Here is a 20,391-nt window from a genome sequence, read left to right on the forward strand (position 1 = left end):
AAACGGTGCAGCACCAACAAGTGTGTTCCCCAGAACTGTCGTTTTTATTGATTGTGTGTGCGGACGCATCTGTGTTTGTGACATTACATCAGTGTTATGTCTAAGGAAATGACAGCAGGCTGCACAGAAAGCCGACAGGAGATCGCACAGAGAGAATATCATAAAGAAAATAATAAAAATAAAAGATTGTGCATCAAGACAGGCAAAAACTATAAGACTTGAGTGTCAGTTCACTGGAAATGAGGGATCTCTGGGTTTAGGGGCCTTACTTACCACCTGTGATACTGCGGCTGATGTCTTTTTTCTGCCTTGATCTCAAAATTATCTAAATACCAACCTCTCTACACCCTGCAAATTTGGCAACTCTATCCGGTCTGAGCGTTTCCTAGTACAATTACACTTGCGATGGAGCTGATTATCTATGCAAACAAGAGTAAAACGCAAGTATATTTAGGTCTTAAAACTGTGTATGTGTGTATAGTGTACAGATTAGGTTACAATGCTGCCACTTATAGTTAAAAAGTCTGCATAGGTTCTGTAAGTTGGTTTATGTTCTTTGCTTTTATGCATACAGTTTCTATAAGATCCGTAACTGGATTAAATATACACAAATGAATCCACTCTATTGTCCTGTAATTTTCAGGGACACCTGTAGTGCTTATAGACCTGTCAGCCTCTCAGTTCCACTGTGAGTAAAAGCTGGCAAAAGAGAACAACCCCCGAGGATGAACTACTTTAATTAGTAAGTATTCCTTTTGTAAAGTGAAGCATGTCACAGCAGAGGCCACAGGAGGAAAAGGCCAACCTGCAGCTTTGCTTTAGCAATGTCAGGAGCCAGAAAGAACATCTAACAGTGGGGAGATGAAAGGCAGAACATACCAGTCACTAAGTGCCATACATGTATGAGCACACATAAAAGCAAAATGCTTATGCAAGTCAGGAACACATGCACACGTACAGTGCAATAAGAGTGCATTAAATTGAACATTTGTGTTTAAAAATGATTGTACCACTGAGATATCATTGAGTCTGGATGCTTGAGCAGGTTTATCTCAGATTTCCAAATTTAAATGGCATTCTGTTTTATTTTTTTCTCTTCACATGTATCCAGCAGTGCTATTTGCCACAACCATGTGCAATCTTGCAGAAGAGGCCAAAGCACCTGCTCTTACACTCTATGTGAAATCAGGAGTGAAAGAGCTTCTGAAAGCATTAGGATGCATATTGACAACAGGACCTTCAGCAGTTACAGACCTTAACTTCCTGCCTCACAAACAGCCCACTTCATTATGAGCTTTTAGGTGACACCTTGCCTCAGCCTTCTCCATTGAATCATCACTGCTAAAGCAAAAAATAAAATGGCTAAGAGGTTTGTTAAATATATTTCAATTGTTTAACAATCATTTTCCACTTTAATAGTCCTTTTAAAGCTTCCATTAGCGAGTAGATGCAGTGAACGACAATTAAAGAAAGAACAGAGAAATGCTGTAGATGATTAAGTAATGCACTAACAAGTGAAAGAAAGAAGGATGAAAACTAGTTTAAAATTCTTTCAAGTAGATAAAAATTGTATGTTTTCCATCAAGCCTAATTGCATGAAAAGTTTGTGCTCATTTTTTTGTAGAATGTTTATAATTTCCTGTGTGGAAAAAATATCTCTTTGCATACAGAATACATAAAAGCAAATTTCAGATGGGCTAATTAAATATAGAACTATCATGACGAATAAGCCACATGTGATGACTGCTGAGCTTCTCCAATAATTTATTTAAAGTTTCCATGAAGCGATTATATCTGCTTCTATGAAATGATAAAATGAGGACAGGTCTACTTCTCAAAAGCCAAGTCTTGGGAGGCAATGCCCACTCGTTCACACATTTTTTGTAATTTCTTTTGTAAGGTAGATAGTAAGATAGTCTAGAAGACAGTGACTAACAAACAGATCATTAAGATTTCATGCTAACTAGAGGTCAGATAAAGCATTTCCAAAATGTGGCATCGCTTTAAAAAGAAACCCTGAGTTCATAACTGCAACATTATCTGACAAAATCATCAGTCAAGTTACTTAAAAGCAACTCGTGGTGAATTCACCTACATTCATGATCAGTTAGAAATGGCACAATGTCTTGAAGATTTATCCTTATCGAGTTATCAGACATACTCCTGCATACTACCGTGCATGTATAATAACCCAATAATAATAATAATAATAATAATAATAAAATAAGAAGAAGAAGAAGAAGAAGAAGAAAAAGAATAATAATAATCCAATCAAATGGTCAAGTTGAACTGTAACTGTAGTTAAACTCTACTTTCCATATAACAACTGGGAGTTTCAACTTTTTGTCAAGTGGCTTCTTAAAACTGAAGTCTTAAAGGTTTTTACAGCATCTTGCTTGTTAAAAGTCATGCCAGCAGTTTGTAGTTGATGACAGATCAAATCCATTACCACAGCTCATGGAGTTTAAACTGTAGCTCACAACAACTTTTGTAATTAGCAGACACAAACAAAGGTTTATAAAGCCGAACTGCCGGCATGCGAGACCCACAAAACGAGTAGGTGAGCATTTCTACTCAGTCACAAACTCACATTACCTTCAACATGACAAGGTGTATAACTAAGGTAGTGCCTGACTAATGTTTAAAGTATAAAACATCCAATAATCTTATTTGAAAACAGTTCTCTCTGATACCTTTTACATCCTCTTCTTCCCTTTTCCAACTCTTCTCTCTCATCAGGATTCCTTCTCTGGCCTCATGGTCTCCTTTGTTCTGATCTGCAATCCCTCACTATTCCAATTGCTAATAATAACCCCAATAAAGAGTTTGTTTTTTGATGTGATAATTAAATTACAGAACTTATTATTTATTATTAATTATTTTAGGCTGCACGGTGGTGTGGTGGTTAGCACTGCAGCCTCACAGCAAGAAGGTTGCTGGTTCGACTCTCGGCTGGGGGAGGTTCGAACCTTGAGGGCAGTGACCTTTCTGTGTGGAGTTTGCATGTTCTCCAAGTGTATGCGTGGGTTCTCTCCGGGTACTCTGGCTTCCTCCCACCATCCAAAGACATGCATGTTAGGTTAATTGATTACTCTAAATCCTCCCTAGGAGTGTGTGCGAGTGTGAATGGTTGTTTGTCCCCTATGTGTTGGCCCTGCGATGGACTGGTGACCTGTCCAGGGTGTACCCTGCCTCTCACCTGTTAATGCTGGGATAGGCTCCAGCTTATCCGCGACTCGTAATGAAACAAGCGGTACAGAGAATGAACATGAACTTATTATTTATCAATTTATTGAGGTGTTTCCTATTTAAATGCTTCTTCTGTTAAAATAATTTTTTGTTTATTTACGTATTGGTTGTTAACACTTATATCTAACTGCTGGAAAATAACAGAGATTAATGATCGCAGTTTTTTTTTGTTGTTTTTTTGTTGTTTTGTTTTTGTTTGTTTTTTTGTTTTTTTTTGTTTGTTTGTTTGTTTTTTTGCTTTCATTAATCAACCAAGTGACAAAAACTTTAACAGACACTGAGCAAGACTGCAGCAACCAGCTAGCTCTCTGTTGTTCACTGAAAGCACTCTGATTTCCTGACCTATCTGCTGCTACATCAACAGGAAACACCTCCCTATCCAACAACCTGTGCCTTGCTTTCATCTTCTTCTATTTTTTAAAAGAAAGAGAAAAAACACACATATACTGACAGCTGAGCTTCAACTATAGAACCGCGACTCTCTCTCCTCCAAATCATGGTGGATACAAACAACACATCTGCCGTGTGAAGTGTGAAGAACATCTTCTTCAATTATACACAAAGAAATCTAATCCTGCCTACATGTTTGAACAGCCATATCAAATCCATAATTCTGGTGCTTTCATGCATGGTCAGAATGACAGAAGGATGTAAGCTTTTGTTTTGTTTTTGTTTTTTTTTTATTTTTGGTAAATGTTTATTTCTTCTTATTAAAATCCAAAATCCACATACAAAACCTCCCAAATAAAAGCAAAAAACACAGTATCATAATCAGATTTTGAAGTTACTAGATCATAACTTACAGTAGATTTCAAATGTATCCATGAGGATGCACAAGATAGTAGCAGTTTAATAACAACATTCCTCAATTTTCAAGATATAATTCGCCTTTTAGGGGTATTTTGGGGCTTTCTTTTCACATAAACAAAAATAATATATTGTAATAATAATTAGTAAAGGTATGATTTAATATATAATACCCCCCACACCACCACCACCACACACACACACACACACACACACACACACACACACACACTGATGTTGTTTTGTTTGTTTTTGTGTGAACATATATTTTTGTCATCATTTAAATTTATACTCTAACAACACCCAGACACCAAACATTTGGTCTGCTTTTCTTTGGTTCCCTTTCATGGTTAAAAATCAAGGTTTAGGCAAACAGACTAATGAGCTGTAATTACCAATAATGACTGCTATGAAGCATCTCATGACATTACCATAGTAACGAGGCAGTTGCCGTGCTACTGGGTGTAATGCTGATATTTAAAGGTTGTGTACAATATGCTACCCATCAATTAAACATGATAAAGCTTTAAATCTGCAAAGATAACTGGACTTCTTCAAAAAAATATTTCCCTTTTTTACTATATTTTGCCCTCAGTCACATTCTACATTTTTGTATGATTGTACGGGTTAAAACAGTATAAGTATCAGGCATTGATATGATCAGCCTTTTGGAAGAGGATGGTGTTTAGGATATGTTTGGCCCAATATTCTCAGGAGAAGGCAGAGAAGAAAAGGTGCAGACAGTTACTGTTTGTGCAGGACAAATAAAGAGCATGTATTTGTCCAAGAAAAAGGGAGGGTGCGGGGATGGACGATGGAGACGGAAACAGACAGTGTTATTTTTCTTTTTTGTGGAATATCAGTATGATGTGAGATCAGAAGAAAAGCGAAAAGAAAAAGTTGAGAATGAGAGGTGAAATTAAGAGGCAGATAGGTGACAAACTTTTTAAACATAATGACATCCCCTAAGTCAAGAAGGGGGAGGAACAGTCTGCCAGTTTTTTGTTGGATTCTTGTAAAACTCAGCAAAAAGCAAAGCACCTGCCAGCATGTCTTTGCTTTCAACCATCAGTTGTCCGAATCTGAAATAAGTTCAAATAACTTGATTTGAGCAAAAGTCATTTCACAAGGCAAAAAGCACCTTTCAGAAAAAGAAACCTGTCAATTCCACTGAACAGGTCCAAATAAGAAAATTGTGTAATTGTGTCAATGTACTTTTAGAGACTGTGCGGAGGATGAAAACCATAAAACTCAATCATTTTACAACAACACCTGCAGAGATTGCCCACTTCTACAGATACACGTCAAGTTCTTCAAGTCTTGTACAACTTAGTGTCTTCACTCTTCTAATAGGTTATTTTTAAAGTGGACTACTTTAAAAAGTCACTACTGAGCTTTGATAGATTTTTGCATTTTGGCACCCTCTAATTAAGGTTTGGCATCTGCCTGCTTCCTGTCTCTTCTATGAGCTCTATCCAGCAAGTAAAAGCCAGTCTGATGTTGATTCTTGTATTATCACTTGCTCTGTCACTTTCTCTCTTTCTTTTCCACGCTTCCTCTGATAATGTCTTCATGGGTTTCTTTGCTGAATCAGTCATGTTTGGCATTCAAAACGACCAGTGTGTTGATATCCATTTGCTGGCATGTGAGGCAATGCTGTAAAACAAACCACAGCTGTCACAGAATGATCCTGGTTGGAACAGAAAACCATGAAGAGTGGTTTCTCAGCCCAGGAATGTACATGATGAATGTCAGCGTACACTCCAAATGACTCCAAAGTGCTTAATTTTATTCTATTCTATTCTACAGTCATTTAGCAGACGCTTTTATCCAAAGCGACTTACATTTGAGAGTAAGAACAACACAAACATGAATTCAAACAAGATGGGACGCCATAATTAAGTGATAGTCAGACTGCTTTGAGTCCAGTTGGACCCAGGTGCTGTCATGTAGTGCTAGAGGCAGTGCATATAATTTTTTTTTTTTTTTTTAAGTCATTTTATTTAAATACAAGATCACGATTTCATCACACAATATCAACTTGGGCATAAGTGCACACAGCTTCTTCAGTACTTGGTTGAGCCAAAGAGCTGGACAAATCTTTCTAAGATATTTTAAGGTAGGAAACGTATGTAGTGTTGCTCTAAGTCTCATTTTATCACATTTTACACAAATTAGTTTTCCTAGAGACAGAAATCAGTACAGTGATATAGTGTGGTGTCTATGGGAGCAGTTGAACCTCTAATCTTTTCTGAGACCTATCCGAAAAATGATTCCTTTATTAAAACATTGTCTTGGACCACCAACATCTCTATGATCATTCTAACCCAGTCATATGTTAATGAAGACAACAATGGTAAAACTCTTGAAACTCTTCATCTTATTCAGGTTAAGATATTGCCTACAGTATTTCAACAAATAAGTGGGCATGTTATTGTTGTTTATACATGAATTACAGCATATAGTTGATGCAAAGCTTTATACATTTCGGCTTCTCAGAAAAGAACTTTGTACCCTGAAAACTACCATTAGAATTACTGAGCCTCAATTAAACTATTTAAACAGAAAAAAATCAATAAGTCAGATTTTCTAATGTTTACAAAAGTCTGAATTGTTATCGTTCTGTTTATAGCATTACCAACTATTCTTTTCTTGCTTGTGCTCATTTCTACACTAAGTAAAAAACCTTTAATTTTAAACCACAAACATATCTACTTTATTGTCCACAGTGGTTTGAAATACTAATAAACCTTCATGTTAGGAGCAGCTGGTCCCCACTTTGAAAAAGCTTATGAAACATTAACTCTAGCCAGTACAAAAATCACCACCGAGTCTGTTTGGTTCTAATTAATTTACCCTTATTTTTATGCCAAGTCAAATTCTTGTTGACATTGGACATGCAAAAAAAAAAAAAAAAAAGTCTCCTGGATCAGGACATAAAAGACTGCTAGTGTAAGTGCTTTATGTTAGAGCAATACTCCATTTCTTTTTGCATCATTCAATCAAAGCGACAGGCAGCTTGTTTTGAATGTCTATCACTTATTAAAATAATTATAAAAAAAAACAGATCTGCTTGCTCTTTATTCATTTAAACCCAAATCACTGTGCTCAAACAGAGTGCAATATTTCATTCTGTCTCTCTTTAGACAAGTGTGATGAAAGACTGAGATAATAGCATGATTCAGTGAGTTGTGTGAACAAACACTTGAAGGATAATTTGACTTCAGTTCAACCTAGTCTTTTAAGGTGACTAGTATGAGCCCTCTACTGTTAATTTTAACTTGATTTTCTTTTTTAAGTTTTCATTTTTATCCGCAACAGAGTAGTACATCAGCTGTTAATTTGTTTTCAACATTTCTGATTATAGGATTTTCCAGCAGTGCAAAGTTATATAGTTTCAGTCAATATGCCAATCAGCTATCACCAAAAGATACAACAGCCTGAAAGAAGATCACAAAAATATCTACTTATCAAAAGCTGTTAACACACTCTTACTCAAACAGATATGTAGCATTGTGAATAAACAGTGTAAGGCATTACAGATATACAGGAATAAAAACAACAAACACGACAAAAAAAAAGCTCCAAAAACTCAGCAAGACCAGCTCTGATAAGTTAGCTGTACGGATTCTGGGGCATGCAGCCCTGATAATTCTGCGTGATACGGTAATGAATGAACCAGCTACTTTCCTCCTGACAGGTTAGAGAACTGTTGCTGAAGAAGTGCTGTGTGGTCTTGTTTGTTTGTGCAGGAACGGTCTGCCGATTTCACACTACAGTGACATCAGTTTGAGAATTTGCTTCTTTCTCTGTGAAAAAATGTAAATGTGGTTAAACTGACAGTGTAGTTTACATTGCAGTGCTGTAGCAGCTTTACTGTTAAGAAAAATAAAGCTGATGAATAATGTTTATGTTGCATGGAAATATTTTTATTTAGACGACTTATCACTGGTACAAACAATGAAAAACACATGCCGTTACTGTTTTTTAAAGAACTCATTTTCTTTTATTTTTTATTTCCATTTTAATTAATGGAATCTCATTTAGATAATCTAGTTTTCAAAGAGACCTGTGATAAAAAAAAATAATAAGAACTTAATTTGCAAAAACACACAACAAAACAAACAATAAAATGAAAATAGTTATAAGACTGAAAAATAAAAACCATAGATAATTAACTATTAACATCACCCAGAGGAATGCATGTCTTATCTGTAATTCATTTCATTTTTGGGATGCATAGTACTGTCTATAGTTCTGGAGACAATTTATGCCTACAAAGGGAATATCTAAGATTGAGCAATTACTGGATCAAAGATTGTATTTCCTACACTTAAATTTAAAAAAAGACATGGGGAAGGGGTTGGAAGTGTGGGGTGTAGAGGCTTGAGCAGAGGATTTTCATAAATTAACAACATGATATATTTCTTTCTACCACTGGAGAGAGTTTGTTAACTGTTTGACAAAGATAACTATGATGAGTATAGATTTAATGTAATTTCTGGTGAAAAATAAGACACTGAAATGCAGGATTTAACTGCTGGAATGTTGACTGGGCAGTTTCATAGCTAAGGGCAGATATGAAAGTTTAACACAATGGTTCCACGCTTTGGGGAAGAAAGACATTATTTGATTCTGTACTGGAAACCTAGTTTGATTTTTTATTTATGGACCAGATGTTTAATTTGAGCCTTTAATAAAAGCCTGGAGTCGAGCAAAATTCTTTGGTTTATGTATAACTGAAAGAGTGATATGGGTTTCACTTGAAGTATTAATGATAGGATGGTCAAAGTCTCCAGTGGAGGTGGAGGGTCATAGGTTATTTGTCTTATTTGAATTTAAAACTAGGGTGAGGTTAAGGAGTATTACTTGTGAATCATTGAGGATAGGCAGTGCTTGGCCTGTGGTGAAGCTTGCAGGACAGATACTTGTATCACCAGCAAATCAATAGACATTTAAAAATTGGTAAGAGTAATTTTGCTGTGTGCAATATACTGTAAGCAGCAATGAAACAAAGCAACCTAACAACATAAAAGTGCATGAAGTGGTTACATTGGTCCACAGTGCAGAAAAATACTATAAAACAGTCCAAAATTGTACAACTGCTATGTTATCATTTTTTTTATTCCCTTTACCTACATAGTTTAAGTTTTAAGCACGTTAACATTTATCCACATGTATTTATATACAAATTCATAATATTTGGAAATCCTTCAATAGCCACTAGGAAACTTGGGATATATAACAGAAAAAGAAAAAGTAGCGGAAATTACATTTCTTGGAGTGATACTACATAGTAAATCATGTTAGAAGCCACATATCAATTATATTAAAAATAAAATATAAAAGCAATTGCAATATTACATTAATATAAATATTTCATAAACCAAAAGTCCTTATACATTCTGTTCGGTTCCGTTATAAAGCTCAAATTTAAGGATTTGGTTGATTTGAAAGCAGCAGCAACAATCACTGCCCCACAATTTTCAGAATTTATTCCAGCTGAGACAAAAACCTCTTGAACTCAAAGGAGTTGACATGTTTGACAAATCAGCACTTTGAACCAATACAAAATACCAGCATTACACTAAAAAGCACATAAAAGCACATAGTGAGGGTTAGAAGGAATTTACATAGATTCAATGTCACAAAATACACGATTAGACAATTACAAAAATATTCATAGTTACTTATACGGTTTTGTATTAATGCATCACAATTCCCATCATGTCCCATGAATGCTGCCTTACCAAGCAGCAGCCTGAGAATACATTACAATCTGACTATTCAGCACTTTGGACTACAAAGTACTGAACAAGTGGATAAAGATACCTATTGCATATTTTCTGATGAGAATGGCCTGAACAATTATATTTCCTTGTGATAATTTCTGATGACAAGTTAGTTTGACTGGGTACAGTCCATCAGTAGAATATGAGATCTGAAGGCTGCAGTTTGTGTTGAAGGGTTTTCACAATCTGCATTTTGTAATTTCATAAACTCCTTGTCCCCTTTGTTGATTTCTTAGCATTAGAATTATGTCACAGAAGAGGATTTTATGGACCAAAACTGATGCTGAGCACAAGAGAGTTATTCAGCATCCTCTTAGTATGACACTTTCTTTCTTATTTGTCTCTCAACAGGTGAACACATCACAGTCCTGAAGCTTGTGTGTGTTCATGGTAGTTTCCTGCATAGAGGAAGAACCTCCTGTCTAAACGTCTGCTTTCAGAGATTGTAAGTAAACCTTCTACCCTTCATTTTCTCTGATCTGCAAGCTGTACATGGTTCCTGGGGAATCACTGTATTAATATCATATTGCTGTACAACTGTTTACATAAAAGAAAGAGAGACTGTTAGGCCCAATCTAGATCACGTGAGGACAGATTTGAACTCCTTTTCTTTCAGTTTAATCTAGCAAAAGTTATAAAACCTAATTCTACAGTGATAAAATGTCAAATCGGTTATCACTCGCCACAAGCAGAAGCTACATTTTACTTAAATGCATAACCTTTATCACAATGACTGATCATGCTTTAATAAAACATTAAATGGCACTGCTTTACCCTCTAAAACTCTCAGTCTTGCTGTCTTGTTTCAAAGTTTTAACATATACCAAGTCAGAAATTGTGGACTCTGTCTTGGAGGGAATCCTCTGTTTTTACAATATTGCAGTGAAAGGTGTGAACACATGCACAGCGGTATTGTGTTGTGTGCGCATCCTCTGCAGCTTTTGCTCACATCTGCAGTTCTGTATTGATTCCATGCCAGTGAGCAGAGGACTGATGCACAATGGGGGCTTCTCTGTGATGGCCAGGTGCATCAGCCAGTAGCTACTGCCATAAAAGAATGAATGGCTATAATAATGCTGCAGAGTAAGAAGTCTGTGGTATATACTGTAATCAAATTTCAAGTAATCATAAGCAATTATATGGAAATATACAAAAATGTCATTCTAGCACCATTAGGATTATTAATGTCTTTTAATTTTTGTCTAAAATATCTCAGTGAAAGGACTTTTAAGCATTCATTAGTCATTGTATTGATACAGCAGTGCAGCACTTTTTTGCAGAAAGAGTTGGAGGCTCTCCTTAATTAGCATATGAAACATAATGTTCTCAAACATCAAAACCATTTTATTTATCTCCACAGTGCATCGGGGTTATAATTAAATCATAGGCCCACTTATTGTCTTAGAGAGGTGTCCACTTGTGCTTGTTAAGACCTCATCTGTGCTAAATCACTGCCAGAAAATTTGATAGCATTTTTTAATATGGGTCACTTGCAGGGAAAAATAAAATGAGAACCTGAAAATATACATCTCTTGAAGATATTAAGACTGTTAACTTGCTATAAGAAAAAAATAACATTTGTATTTCTTGTGCAAAATGCCTATATTGGTGAAATTTAAATAGACAACTTGGTTGCATTCTGGCAGCAAAAATACTGGTCAGTTGTTATGTTGTCATCTCATCTCAGAGTTTTATGGCATTTTTGTGAGCCTGTAATGTTGTTAAGTTGAGGACAAATGCGGCTATTCACTGGAGTGAAACTGATCTGGGACAAAAGTGGACTAAATGACATATAAACTAACCAGCTCACGTGCCAGTAGCATAACCAAAAACCTTCATTTCAGGAAGTAAACACCTTTGACATTATCCTCTAGCTGTCCCAAACAGTGCCACATATTTCAGTGTTACTGCTGGAGGAAAGAAGCCAGGGTCCTTCACCACTTCACAGAGATTTGAGCAAACTATGAGAGGAGAAGGCCACTGCGGACTTTGCATGCTGGGGAAAGACAACATAAATGTAGAAAAAAGAAAAGCAAAACAATGGTATATGCTAGGGGAAAATAATCAGCTACTTAAGCATGTGGAGGATGTTGCTACCATGGGCAGGAAGAAGGGAGGTTTTCTGCATCTTTTTGTGTGTGGAAGTGGTGATACTCGAACTGGGAAATTCCTACGCAATCTATTGCTCAGCAATAGCGATCTTAAGGTTCATGTGAATAAACGCTGATAGAAAACAGTAGCTTACAGATCAAGCAGTGATTCAGACTGAGAACCAGATGACCCAGATTATCAAAAATTATTCACAGACACCTATTTATCTGTTAGTATAGGTTATTCTACTTATAATCTCCAAAATGATTCACTGGCTAATGCTAAGTATTGGGTAAATACAAGACTTGCCTGCAACAAGACATGGCAACATTAAAGTAACAGTCACTAACTGGGACCCACTAACAGGCAGGTAACATGCTTTGAGGCTGTAGCCTGAATCAAATCTTTTCCAAAGGTTTTCATCAAAGATAGATGCACTTTAATACTGTGAGGGTGCATTTAATATTGAGTTCTGGTCTCAGATAGCAAGTCCCTCAGGTTAAAAAGTGTCTTCTACTATTTTGCTCCATTACTGACGTGGGAGCCGACCCAGTACAATGGTTGTATCAATAAAATTGATTCAATTTGAATTTACTCTGCAGAGATCTCTCTTTCTGTCAAGTCTAGTTGTGCTAGAGAGGCAGGCTGCATTCCCTGCTAAACCAACTCCAGACACCCTGTTCAAAGTCGTTAGAGACAGCATCAGTCAGATCACCACATCAAAGGCCAGACTGGTTTTCCTAGTGGGAAGCATTTACCAGATCAAAACCAGCAGACAGCTTTTGCGCCTGTGGTTACTTTTTCTTATCTCGACACTGAGACCCTTGTCTCACTTTATCCCTGGCCTTTCTGTGCATCTCCTGCACTTGACTTTACTTTACCACCAACTCTCCCCTTATTCAGCTACTCCACTTCTACCTTCCTACTACCACCCTCCCCACCCCAACCCTTCCCTCTTGTATGTACAGAGGACAGAGGATATTAAATTTTTTTGCTCCTTCCAGTTCAGTATTCTGTGATGGGGAGCCCATGGAAGCCTTCAAACACATTGGATTTTCTTATCTCTGGCCCCTTGAGGTCTGAGGCACTAAGATTCCTCTGATGTCTTTCCTCTCCTGTTTAGATAGAGAGATGCCAGCATCTTTGGTGCTCACACAGCTGGTCTTATGCCAGCAGCATGGTACTAAAAGAAAAAAGAAGATGAGGAAGAAGGAAATGTAGTAAAAAGTGAAACACAGATTGCTGTCACCAAACAAAGCTGTGCAGTGTGAGATTGAAATGGACCATAGATCCTTCCTTTCAGTGAAGTTGGCTATATTTCGGCCAGGTCCTTTTGTTCTTGTTGATAGTGAGATTTGTGTGTTAAAACTAAACAGAATGAGTGTGATGACACTGTTAACTAATGTATGAGTGTGTATTAGCCATTAACAGCAGAGAGGGTGTGATCACCTACACACTCACGATCATGTTGCTTGTTTCCTTTTGCAGCGCTGTCTGGCATCATGCATCTCTGTCATACCAAGTGACACAGCACGCCAATTAATCACCGAGAAGGGCCACTAATGAAGTCATCATGCATTCTAAGTTTCACCCTGACACCAATTTTTACAAGTAAAAGAAATGATGGACACATGAAGAAATTTGAAGTCTTAAAGGCATAGCAGTGAATTAGGACAAATGGTTTTTGACAAGTGGGAAGGCACTCTGAACATGGCATTGCTAATTAGAATGAGTCTATCTTTGCAAGTTAATGTAGTTTCAGTGCTTTTTCTCCCACCGTGGTTCATTTTTATCTTTGTTTCTTGTTGTATTTCACTTAATGGGTTTGGCAGCAAAGAACCGTGACTACAAACCAAGAGAAGTTATAATCACAGTAAAATCTGTTTATTATTATGACCAGAATCAAAGAACACAGGCTGTACTCTATAGTCAATACTTGTTTTTAGTGTTGTTTGCATGTAAAATGGAATTATTCTCATAATTGCTGAGGGCTGAAATAATAAGGTCTTGGAGAATGAGAGATGCATGACATCAGTATACCGTGTATATTTAAACACAAACTCTTGTTTCCCAGGCTACTGACACAGCATCCACATAGGGCATGGCTCAAAAGGATCCTAATCTACAGCCTCATTTCCAAAACAAGATGAACTCATTGTGTAAATAAAAAGAGAATGCAGTGATTTAATTCACTGTATATTAAATGCTAAGATGAAGAGATGAAGAAAGGTTATTTCTTATTGATTGCTTAATTTATTGCCAACAACTAATGTTAAAACTGTTTGCCACTGTGCATGCATCACTTTAAAAAAACACTTTGTATGGGATTGGACACTGGAGAGAAGAACTAAGAGATTTGAGAATTAAATGTTTTCTCATTCCTGCGTAATCTATGATTCTGGCTGCTCAACAGTTAAGGGTCTTCTTTTGTCATATTCTACATTTTAAAGTGCAGCAAACAAATAGTAATTAGGTCTGGACTGTAGGCAGCTCAGTTTAGCACCTGGACTCTTCCATTAAAGAGTGGTGCTGTTGTATCATGCACAGAATGTGGTTTATTAATACCTTGCTGAAATGAGGAAGGCCTTATATGGAAAGAAAACATATGTTCCTTCAAAACATAAATATTTTGTTCAGCAATAAAGCTGTACTACAGAGCTTTTGCAGATTTGGTCTGTGATGCGCCCGCTAGCAATGGCTATCTCGGCATCCATCTTGCATCCTACCTGTGCTGTGCACTCTCTCCAGACAGCAAAGGACAGTTCTATATTAACTTTTGTCTCATCTCTTGCTCTGTCCCTTTCTCTCTTTCGTTTCCTTTCTTCCTCAGATAATGTCTAATTGCCTTTCTTTGCTGAATAAGTCAAAATGCCCATTCAATGCTCATGTGTAGCACGTTGCTTAAAGCGAAACTCAGCTACAACGACATGCAGCACCCCAGAAGCAGAAGTTGTAAAGTATGGTTTCTCACAGCAATAGCTCCAACAATGTACATATTAAATGCCAGTGTGCCATCAAACGAGTCAGGAATATGAAGTTTTAAGGTTGGAAAGTTACGGAGTGTGTCTTTATGGGGGCTTAAACAAAGACATCCAAAACCCAGAGTCACAACTGTTTGACCTTACTATCTTTCACAGAGTGGTGAAGTGCTAATCTCCTTTACTCCCATAAGACTCTCTCTCTCTGAGCTGCTCATGTCACTGACCTGTTGCCAAACAATCTAATTGGTTGGATGATGCTTTTTTTATGTCATTTTTTTTTTTCTTTTCTCTCTTGTATTACACAACCTCTCTGGTCTTTCACTACCTTAGTTGGATGTTTTTAGAACGTGTCATCAAATAAAACAGCTTTAGAGCTATGAAATAAAAAAGAGAGAAAATCAAGTTTATGCAACATATATGTAAAACAAAATATAAAAATTAAGCAAACAGGGAGATATGCATTCCTCCTAACTAGAAACAAAATAATGTGAAGAAATGACCATTTAGAAATCGTCTCTATCACTGTTATTAACGGTCGATCCTGTTAATTCTGTGGCTACCCTGAAATAAAAAGCACAGATAAATAAATAAAAACTAATAAGGTGAAATGAAGATATAATTTAACCTGCAATTTTGTACATCAGCTTTCAAATTGTATGAAGCGCTGTATAAATGTGACTATGAGTCTTAAACACACTTTTCTCAGCTTTCAATAATTTGAGGAAAATGTGTAAAAATCGCAGGCAGCAACACAGCCGAAAGCACTAAGGTGCTTAGTTATTCTACAGTACATGATGCTCAGGCTTGCCAAATGTTCTTGGTGGCTCCATTTTCTTTAACTCCCCTGAAATCAGCAGCTTGACTGCAGGCAAGTACACCCACAACAACACATGCACATAAAAACACAAGCAGGAGAGAGGAGTGAAGAGAGGGAAAAAAAATGTACACATCATTTTTAAAAAAAAACAATACAAAGAAGCTAAAGATTAGGACTAGATCTGCTTTCATGTACATTTACACAACTCTACAATGATGAAGTTCTTCCATAAGATAGGAAGAGCAGTAACAACTGGAGCATCAGTTGGTTAATATTAATGAACTAGATAAATAAAAGGAAAAGATTAAATTTAATGTTAATTGTATTCATTGTGATATAAGGCACCTTCTTCTCACCAAATGGCACTGTGCTTGATAATTTGCATAAACCTCGAGGTAAGCTCAGAGAGTCTTGGACAGAGGGAGGCAGACAGCTTTTGTTAAAGACAAGCAAGTGTATGAGGATGATGATGTAGTCTCCTGGGTTTGTGCAGTGTATCATCTTACTCATGACTTCTCCTCGCTTCTCATCCCTGAGGCTCCCAGCTGCTAAACAGGAGAGACAGGACTTTGCTCCTTGCTCCACAGGTTGCTATGGTGATATATGTGACCTAAGGAAAATGTAGATAACTGCTTTCTGGGTTCACAGGTCTTTAAAACAATGAAAAGGGCAATTATTTTATTTCATATAAGAATAAAAGTGTGAAAGGAAACGTTTTTTTTAATACTTCTTTCATACTTTACAGTTTAGCTTATTGTTTACAAGTACTTAGAGTCAAATGTTTGGACATACTTTCCCATTAAACCCAATGGGAATGTGTGCGCAAACTTGTAGTGTATATCGTAATATAAATGGTTCTTTCTGGCTAAAAGTCTTTATACATGGCCGGTTTCACATAACATTTTGTGTTTCAAACAAAGTTTTTTTTCTGTTAATAGTAGTCTCTGATTTATCAGGTGATCTAAAGAAATATCCAAAATCCCTCCTACAAAAACTTTTGATTTTAACACCACCTAAAAAAATTTTTAGACTTATCTTTTCTAATGTTTCTTATGTTTTTGGTAGAGAAATATTTCAAACATTAACATTATATCTTCAAGAACTCATACAAGGGTGGAAGTAATTAAGTAAACCATAAGTTCAGTGCAATATCCTCTGAATGCCCGACAGTATAAATTTACTTAATATATCTGCAGAAAATGATGTTTGCATGTAGCACTGAAACAGAATTTTAGCTATTACTGGATTGATACGCTTTAAGACTGTCTGGGATTCCTTATTTTGTATCTCCTAGTCTTATGCAGACAAATAGATGTACAAGCTTGTGTGTGTGTGTGTGTAATGTGAAGGCTTTCTGGAGCATGAAATGAGCTTTCCAAGGGAACAGTGAAGAAGAGAGAGGCTGGTGTCCCCCGCTATTTCTTAATTAAGTCATATTAAAATCGTAAATGTCACCTCATAGCTTCTGGCTACCATTGCAGTCCTTCCTCCTGGTTATATGGCTCTTATGTAAAATGATAAGACAGTCGGAGTGATGCAGCACAGGGCTATAGCCTTAATAAGACATGAGGAATGAGGCACTCTGTGGCAACAACCATGTAATCCCATTGTACACTGATTTACACTGTATGGAAGCATTTAGTTCTTAAAGTCAGAGTGAAGAAATAAACTAATGCTTTGCATTAACTGCCACAGCACAAAAAAAGATTTTCCTTTCCAAAACAGTAAATAAACTCGGAAATAAATCTAATTTTTTTCTCTAATGAGAACGCTGGTTAGGACGCTGGTTAACTTAGCCTGCAAATCTGAGCAGAATTGTTTTGGTTTTTTGGTTTGTTTTTTTTTTTTTTCACTCTTGACAATGTGTGATGTTGTTATGTGCAGTGTGTGACGTGGGTGTGTGTGTGTTTGTGTGTCAGCAAGTGCATGATGTACTCTGGACTGATGAGCCAAGAGAAGGTAGCTTGATGATAAGAAACGTATCAGGTCTTAGCACCTGTCAGCCTGCCTCCTGACTGACTGCACAAGCTGATTCCATGTGGAGTGCCTCTCTTTGTCAATGGGTAAACTGCAATGAGGAAAGAACATGTGGCATGCAGACTTAAAAGGGACATATAGAAAAGTCTCTTTTTTTCTGTGCTTGAGAAAATACAGTATATTTAGGTGTCTGAAGTCACTGTTAACACAAAAACTAAAAAAAAAAAAAAAAACAATTCTGTTCAGATATGCAGGCTAAGTTACTAGCATCCTCCCTTAATATCTCCTAACTTCCCTTTCAAATGATGCTGCATTTGTTTGGAGATGGGAAGCTGAAAACATTTTGCGTTTGCTTTTTGCTTTGCTCATCAGTAGACACATAGTTAATTTAATAAGACAAATTAATGAATTAGTAATTCTTTATTTAATATTAATATAATAATATATATATTATTCAATGTTTTTTACAAGTTTGAAGTTTAAAATTCTAGTTTTGGCATCATTATTACAGTAGAAGTTAAAACTGATCATTTAGATAACCATTCTTAAAGTTTGCCTCTACTATATTTAAACAAAAGACAGAGGAATGGAATTGTTATGGCTGCAGAATTGTGTGTTTTTACAATGTGGGCCAGTTCAACATGACTTGTGATGGGACTATATATGTCTAAAAGAGTTACCCATAGCCTGATGGCCATACTGCCTACATAGTTGCACTGTACACAAGGAAAATAGAAGTATGTGAGAATAAAATCACCACCTGAGTTTGGTTTGCAGTCTGAGCTCTCAGGCTTTTTATTTTATGCTCTATCATATCATATTAATGTGCTCCAAGGGTTATAAGTTACTACAGACCTTAAAAGAGGCAGACCTTAAGAAAGAGAGAGACTGAGTTGACTTATGGGTCACTCCATACGCCTAAAACGATCTGCTTGACTAGAGGTTTAAATTAATGGATGAGCTGCTGCAGTGTCACTGTATTATTTTTCACCAAAGCATATCACAGACATTTCATTAAGGTCTTGGTTAATTGTGTCAGCTTGTGAAAAGAAGGCATATGTTACTTTTACAAGCCCAGCTCTGCCAATGAATACTTTTTCCTAAAGTGTGCTACTAAAATTGTAAAGATAAAAAGAAGGGGAAGAAAGTTCACTCTTTCACTTCTTCTTGTTTAAATTTTAACAGAGTGTTAAAAATCTGAAGATAAAGCTAATTCTAGCCTGAAAAACAACTCATTTTGTCTCAACACTAGAAGTACATTTGTGCCTGTGCATCAAAAGCTGCAGTATTTCTGCTGTTGAGAGGTTTGATGATGTCAGTGCAGTTACACACTGATCAACTCATTTATCTATGTTATAATGGATCTGCCACCTCTGATACAATCCTTTTCTATGCACTTACTAAATGACAGTAAATACTGTCTTTGCTTTAGCTCCACACCTTCTCACCTTGAGCAATTCAAAAGTGCATACTCTGTTTTTCTGAGCACTTTTTGTGTTATATTCAGTTTGTGTCTGTAGCAAAGCAGCAGAAAGAAGGCTGCAAGTTTGTCTGTCCTGTAGGTCTGAGGTAAAATTAAACAGCAGCTTTCCTCTCACATCCATGAGCTGTGTGTTCCTTGTCACCTGCAGCACATTCCTAAGGTGCTTTGATTGGTCATGTTAGTTATGTTATGCTTTAAAAAAAACAAGTTTAGAGAAGCAGAAACGTGATGGTCTCAGCTCTAAACGTTTGGGGCAAGGATTTTTATAAGACACAGCTCGGGACTGAGCTTTGGTGCTGGGTTTGCAGCTACTTAGTTCACTGTTGTTGCAGAAACTAACAAAGAATAAGCAGATTTTCTGCTAATGATACATCCCATAAGGTTGGATTCTTTTATTATTTTTTTTTTCTGGAAATAGCAGGAATTAGAAAACTGTTGCTTGTTTGGAGTCAGGTCAGGGTGAGTGGTCCTTAATGTGGTCCATGACACATTCATTCACACTGTTACGATAGTGTGACCAAAAGTGCCTTAGACCATCCTTGAATGTAGCCTCAGTGACCCAGTCTGAATGCATCCTGACTCCTTTCACATCACAGCATATTACATATTTAGTTCCATCCACCTGTGATTGATTAATTGCATTGCATGTCAGCCAGGGACAGAGTGGTTATCTGGCATACCAGACATGTTCCCGGTGGGCCGATTTGTTTTTTGGGCCAACACAATTTATATATTGGTCTTGCTGGTCCATTAAACTCAGCAGATCAGTGACCCAACTAACACTGGGCAGCCCACTTAATTTTTTTAATACCTCCCTCTTTCACTGTGGTCCCTGTGCTTGAGTAATTCATTTATCCAAATAGTTAGCACAGAACTTTCTTTCCTGACCACTGATCCAAGAAACATGTCGATCTGCAGCCAATTGGTTCTGTCCTTAATGGACACCAGACTGAACCACTCAAATCTTTAAACTCCTTTTGGTTCTGTACCAGTGGATGCAGCTACCTGTCAGAACCGAGGAGAGTAAACAGAGGAGGAGCATATTGCATAATAATAAAAAAAAGAAAAGATGCTGCCAAATGTCCAAATCTGATTGACATGCCAATGCAGACCTTCATCAGCCGCCATGGATGATGGTAGAAGCTGTGATAAGCTGCCCTGCTTTCATATTACTGAGGTTCTGTTCTGACTAAA

General features: G+C 36.8%; 1 protein-coding gene across 1 annotated transcript in view; it reads left to right on the top strand.

Annotated features, from left to right (window-relative positions):
* frmpd3 (FERM and PDZ domain containing 3) overlaps positions 1-20,391 on the top strand; it is a 104,888-nt gene that overhangs the window by 38,569 nt on the left and 45,928 nt on the right. The window contains 1 exon segment of the mRNA XM_041990860.1: positions 10,200-10,293. The gene's annotated coding sequence lies outside the window, so the exon portion shown is untranslated.

The sequence above is a fragment of the Melanotaenia boesemani genome, chromosome 7 (assembly GCF_017639745.1).
Source record: "Melanotaenia boesemani isolate fMelBoe1 chromosome 7, fMelBoe1.pri, whole genome shotgun sequence".
Classification (NCBI taxonomy): Eukaryota; Metazoa; Chordata; class Actinopteri; order Atheriniformes; family Melanotaeniidae; genus Melanotaenia; species Melanotaenia boesemani.